This window comes from Cinclus cinclus, chromosome 3 (assembly GCF_963662255.1).
Source record: "Cinclus cinclus chromosome 3, bCinCin1.1, whole genome shotgun sequence".
In the NCBI taxonomy this organism is placed as follows: domain Eukaryota; kingdom Metazoa; phylum Chordata; class Aves; order Passeriformes; family Cinclidae; genus Cinclus; species Cinclus cinclus.
In genome coordinates, this window is record NC_085048.1 from 77,728,502 (window position 1) to 77,735,137 (window position 6,636).

A 6,636-nucleotide genomic window follows, 5' to 3' on the forward strand; every position below is an offset into this window, starting at 1 on the left:
CAAAGACTCTCAAGGCTTTCCATCATCTGTGCAAGGAAAAGAATTGATTGATCTGGAACAGCAATTGATACATTGATACATTGCTGTGTAGACTAGCAGAAGCAGACAGGAAAGTCTGGAAAGTCTACCTGTCAGAGTGCTATTAACAGCTTTGAGAAAGTCCTGTGCCTTCTCTACTACTGGACTCTCCTTACTGAGTTATATGAGAATATTATCAGCAAGACAGTTGTCATTTATAGCAACCGTTTGTTGCTCATGGTGAAGCTAAGACTTGCCTTCATCTTACACTTTTACTTTGTTACCTTTGTCATGGTGAAGCTGAGCACCCCGCCTGAAGGAGCTCAAGCCTGCTCCCCTGAAGTCCAGGGCTTTCTCTCTGTCACTTGCCTTCCTCACACCCCCCTTCACATCAGCCACCATGCAGACTGGCTCATCCCTGGCTTTATGCCCTGCTGGAGGAGTTTCTAGTCTCTAGTGCTCCCTAGGCATAGGATAGCTCTGGTTCTGTGAGAAGCTGAGACACCTCTGCAGAAGCACCATTAGGATTAGCACAGCTCATGTTTGTAATCATTATTGGGCTTGGGGGTGAGACACTGACTTGCACTCTAGTGCTGGGGTGCACTCCCGTGGTGCTGGACAGGGAGATGTGTATCCCTGGCTGGGGGCAGCATGATTTACTGTCTGCCAGGGCAGAGAGCTTGCTAGCTACAAATCCTGTTTTGCCCCTGCACTTTGTGATGTTTAAAACTGTCTTCTCTAACAGAAAGGCTCAGCTTTCATGAAGTAAGGGCTTTGAAGAATAATTTAATTTTACAAGATCCTTTACATGGTTATGGCAATAAAGTCCCCTCGGCTTTCACAGAGTCTTCTACTCAGTGCTGGGGCAAATCAGTGACCACAGAAGCAACCCGAGACTGCTACAACTGACTTAGATGCATGGATATAAAAGTTATTATTTCAGAAGAAAAAATAAATAAATCACGTTATTGTTTGTTTTCAAACTTGCTGTAAGTAGTTGTACCTACACATGAAAATAGTAATTACTGGCTCCAGGCACTGAATGTCTTCAAACAGGCCCTGAACTCCAGGGAAACAGAAGGTATATTGCAGATGAGCATCACACTGTAGCCATGTATCATTCAGATGGCCTTAGGAAGAAGAAACACATGCCTAAAGGTGAAAACCCCTCAGAGGAATTGATACATACAAATACATACTCACGGGGGAGCATTAAAAAGGATTACTTACCTTACCCTCAGCATGCAACCCTCCACAGAATGAACTCCCATACCAACTGCTATAAAAGTAAGTATTCAGAGCTCATCCCATTCAGAGCTCATCCCTAGGGCCAGCTTTTGTAGCTGAACAAATTATCACATTATAACAAACGTTGTAAGCCACAGCTCAAATTAATTATGAGTGAGTGTACACAAAGTCGTTCCTTCTACCCCCACAAAGGTGATGGCCTGTGATTAGCTTGTCTTTGGGCTTCATCTTGAGATGCAGCACTCAGACAGAGCGATGCTTCAGTGGTGACGGATTGCTGCCATCCTGTGGCAGGAGCATGCATTTCAGACTGACTCCTGCCTGAGAAAACGGTCCTTTCAGCGTGTCGTTTTAGAAAGAAATAAACAGTGTTATTTATTCTTAAATGCCACAGAAGAAAGTCGTCTGTAACCTGCAATATTCAGATCTTAGAAAGCCATGAGCCATTTCAGCGACTGTACTACAAATTACTCTCCGAAGCTGAAAATAAGGACCAGGTGGGAATGAGCTCATGTCACCTATTTACTAGGAGAGGTACTGCAGCATTCAGCGGTCAAACTCCAGAAAGGATGTTAACCCTACCCCAGTTCTAGTCCTGACTATTTCATACTGCTAGTTCCAGAATGGACGAAAATAAAAGGATAGCCCTGATATCATGGCAGCTGCGCTGGTGTTCTCAATTAGAAAAAGCCATCAGACACCTCAAGTAAGGTGAGCCCTCTGCTAAGATTGTATCCAAACTTAATACAAATAGCACCATTCCTAACACTTAGTCTTTGGGGGGTTTTTAGGGAGGTGTGTGGCATAAGTGAACCGTTGAATGACCAGTTGTTTCTTTTTGAGCTTCTCTTTCTCATATATTGTCCCCAATTCTAGTATTTGGTGGGACGAAGTTTTCTTTAACATGGCTTTGAGACCCAGGCATCTGGGAACACGTGAGAAATTGCAGATTGACAGTGGTGGGTCCAGTATTGTTTAACTTGTTCATCAATGACCTGGATGAAGAGGCAGACACCTCTGCAGCAAATTCACTGGTGACACAAAGCTGGGAGGAGTGGCAATGCCCCAGTGAGCAGTGCAGCCCTTTGGAAGAACCTAGACAGACTGGAGAGATGGGCACAGAGGAACCTTCTGAAATTCAGCCAAGGGAAGTGCAGGGCTCTGCACGGGGGGAGGAAAAGCCCCCTGCACCAGCACAGGCTGGGGGCTGACCTGCTGTAGAGAAGGACCTGAGGGTCCTGGTGGACAACAATCCATCCATGAGCCACCAGTGTGTCCTTGTGGCCAAGAAGGCCAATGGAATAATGGAATCCTGGGGTGCATTAGGAAGAGCATTGCCAGCAGCTCAAGGGAGGTGATCCTGCCCCTCTGCCCAGCCCTGGTGAGGCACATCTGGAGTGCTGAGTCCAGTTCTGGGCCCCTCAGGACAGGAGAGACATGGAGCTGCTGGAGTGGCTCCAGTGGAGGGTAACACAGATGACTGAGGCACTGGAGCACCTCTGTTAAAAAGGAAAGGCTGGGGGAGCTGGGGCTGTTCAGGCTCGAGAAGAGGCACTGAGAGGGGAGCTCATCAATGTCTGTGAGTATCTGCAGGGAGGTGCCAGGAGGATGGAGCCAGGCTCTGCTCAGTGGTTCCAGGCAATAGGGCAGGAGGCAATGGGCAGAAACTGATGCACAGGAAGCTCCACCTGAACTCGAGGAAGATCTTCTGTACTGTGTGTGTGACTGAGCACTGCAACAGATTAGCCAGAGAGACTGTGGAGTCTCCCCAACTGGAGAGATTCCAGAATTGTGTGGACACAATCCTGTGAAATGTGCTCTGGTATCCAAGTTTTACACACTAAAAAGGAGAAAAAAAAATGCAGCAACAAAATTCAGTAACTAGATCTCCTGGCTTATAGAGTTTCTTTATGAATTATTGTTAGCACTAAACAGTGATCAGCTAATCCAGACAGCCATTGCTGATTAAGACATTCAAACAAAACAGAATTCCTGAGGTAGGTCCTGGTCAAAAGAATGTTAGCAAGGGAACAAGACATTTCATTTCACCAGGACAAACCAGTTTAACACATTCCTTCTGTTTCCTCAGGTGTAAGAAACTTTGTAAGGAGGGTAACTAGCACTTCTCCATCATTAGATAGCCTCTATGAAATGCTCCAACACCACTTCTACCTGCAAAATTGTAGACACCTTGAAAATAAATAGTATTCTTTGCATTACAACAGGTAGGTAGATTGCCTCTATCACATAGTGTTTCTGTTTGTGGTTAAACACAGGTTGGGCCCACAAGAGCAGAACACCAAATTCACACAATGTGACTCAAGATGCATTTTGTTCTGAGATTCTGTGTTTTTATGTATGACAGTCTCAGTGGTTTTTGGAGTGTCTTTATATTCAGGGATAACTTGGGAGGTTCATGAGTTTTAAAAATCAGAATTAGTCAATAATAGTTAATACTCAATAATACTCAAATAATAATTCCACCATTGCCCAAAAGAAAGATACACTGCAGAATGACATGAGGAGTCAGTAGGTACTGGTTTGGATCCATCAGAACCAGGAGCACTTACTAGAAAGCTTTGCCAGTGAGGCTGCTGCTGTCCACACTCTGTGGCTGCCAGAGCTGGAGAAGCAGACTTCCTGCTGCACAGGCCCTGCACCACCAGCTTCATGAGCTGAAACCCAGACCATAAATTTGGAAATGTTCCTTTGGAAAGGAGGCAGCTGCTGTGAAAGGTGCTGTGCAGATACACACTTGATTATCACCACTGTTGGCAAGCATGCAGGGTTCCATTTCTGGTCTGGCTATGGTTCCCGAGTGACAAGCACACACAAAAGAATCCCAAGGTAATCCACTCTGGAAGCTACAATGAAGTGAACAGCTACCATACTACTCCAAGTTAAAGGCCACAATTATCTGGCACAGTCAAGAGCAGATGCTCTTTATCACCAATTCCCTACACCAGCTGAGAGTCCAGCTACATCACTGTCTATCACCAGAAGGGAACTGATGTTGTTTTCAAATTTCTTGCCTTAACCAAAACCACAAAATTTTAGGACTCTGACAACCTCTGATATCCTGTCCAGACAGACCCTGACTCAAAATTTTAACTCTGTTCAGGAAGCAAATAAACTTGAAACAAAATAGCTGAAACACATAAAAAAGGTTAGATAAAAACAAACACACAAATTAAGCAAATGATACAATTAAACTAAGAACCTTAAAATTCAATGACTTTAGGGCAACTTTGCTTCTAGGACTCTTCATATAAAAATGAGTGGATTTTCATGAAATCTCTGCTAAGGTATCTGAGCTGTTTTTGGATGGCCATTTACAACTGCCATATGCTAAAACTAAAAAGAAGAATGAAATCAATCTCCATGAAAGAATGCAAGATTCAATAACGGATCTGGAAAAAAAGATGTATAGTAGAAAATACAAAGGACGTAGAACTCAGCAGAAAAGCAGATTTGCATGGTTCTTTTTATTCAAATGTTTTGAGATCTGTTTTTTTTTTTTATGTACATACATAGGTATACATATAATACTTGCCACACTTGGCAGCTGTTGTTTAATGCATACAAGGTAAACAGGTACTTTTCATAATGAAATACTGTTTAGTCTGATGAGAGGCATGAAATTCCCAAGCAGATGCTTTGCCCACTAAAGCTGTTTCCACTTTAATTACTTTTAGTAATTTGTGACTTTAAGTCAACAAAGATTTTTTACAAGTTACAAACTTTGACAGAAGTTTTTTTGTTGTTGCCTTTTTTTTAAACCTCTCTCTTAACTGTTTTGTTTTATTTTGTTCCATCTTCAAGCCTCATCAGGAGACTGAAGCACCTCTGAGTAATCTCACACAAAGACATGGCAGGTTTCATATGTGCACCTTTTTTAAAATAAAGCAGGGTCATCCCCTTTGCCCATTTCCAGGCATTAACAATCAACATCAAGAATTTCTAGAAAAAAAAGCATGCCATAATGAATTTATAACACACCAGCTACAGAAATAAATGGCTACTCTCTTTTTAGAGAAACCACAAATGAATTAAAATAAAGCAACAAAAAAACTTCTTCACATATGCCACATTTCTGGAGAGGATCTATTTATTCCTGAGCAGGCTGGCAAGTATCCATTGGTGGTCAAGGGGGGAGAGGGAAAAGGTAAAAAAATAAGCTGAAAAAGGCACAAAAGACAAAAATACTGAGGCCTTTAGGAAAAAAATCCTCAAAACATTGTGATAACCATCTTCAAACCATGTTGTTTTACTGATTAAAATAGTATTTGGTGATGATAATGAAGTTGAACATTAAAGATGATGCAAGGTATTCAGGATCAAATTTCTCTTTAACTAACAAAACCCCTGAAGACTTCAGATGGAAAAAAACTGAAGAAAACATGTTCATCTTTTTAGAACCTCATATTCCAATACCTTTAGATATTCAGTATATATATCTGGATGAAGAATCAATAGGAATTCAACCTAGAAAAAAGTAGGGTTTTTGGTGTGGTTTTTTTTTTAATTAGTACTCCTTACATTTCAATCTCATCTTTTAGAGTGGCAAAATGACAAGTATTTAAAATTGAGATTATGGGGTACATTTCTTTTACAGGATTTATAAAATACATTCTCATCTGTTTTAATGCAGGTATATCATTGCAGAGGAGACAGTGCACACAATTTACAAGAGATATTTGTAGTAAAATTCAGAGATACACAACAACAAACATCTCAATATAATACTAACTCGGAAGCCAGGTGCAAGTTTTTCAAACTGTACATGTACTTTTAAAAAGATATTGCCTTTTGAAATGTTTATATATTGAAGCATTTTCATTAAGATCAAACACCTTTTAAAACTGGTAAAATTATAGCAGCAATATGGGAGAATATCTAAGCCACATGAACATTATTAATTAAAATAAAACCAATCATGAAGTGTTACATTAGTCAGATGTTTGTGTTAATACCAAGAACTAATAACACACAATTACTTATGTCAAACCAAGAAATCTGGATTTGTTCATCTATGAACAAATCTGTTGTATAGCTCAAAGCTACCATTTACAAAGCACTGTTGATTGCTGACTTTCACAAACACCTTTCTGGAGCGTCCTGGAGAACTCACTTGAATCTTAAATTCCAAGTCTGACTAACATAATTCTTTTCACCTTTGTTTAGAAACTAAGGATTCTTTTAAATATGGATTCCTTAAAATGAGGCTTATTTTATTTACACTGTTCAAAGTTTACCTTTCCTTCCAACAACAAAATGTGTAGGAGGATTTACTACATGCTATACAATGTAAAAACAGACTTTAAAAAGTCAGAACAATGCAAGTAAAACTGTACAATGTTTGTTCCCTGC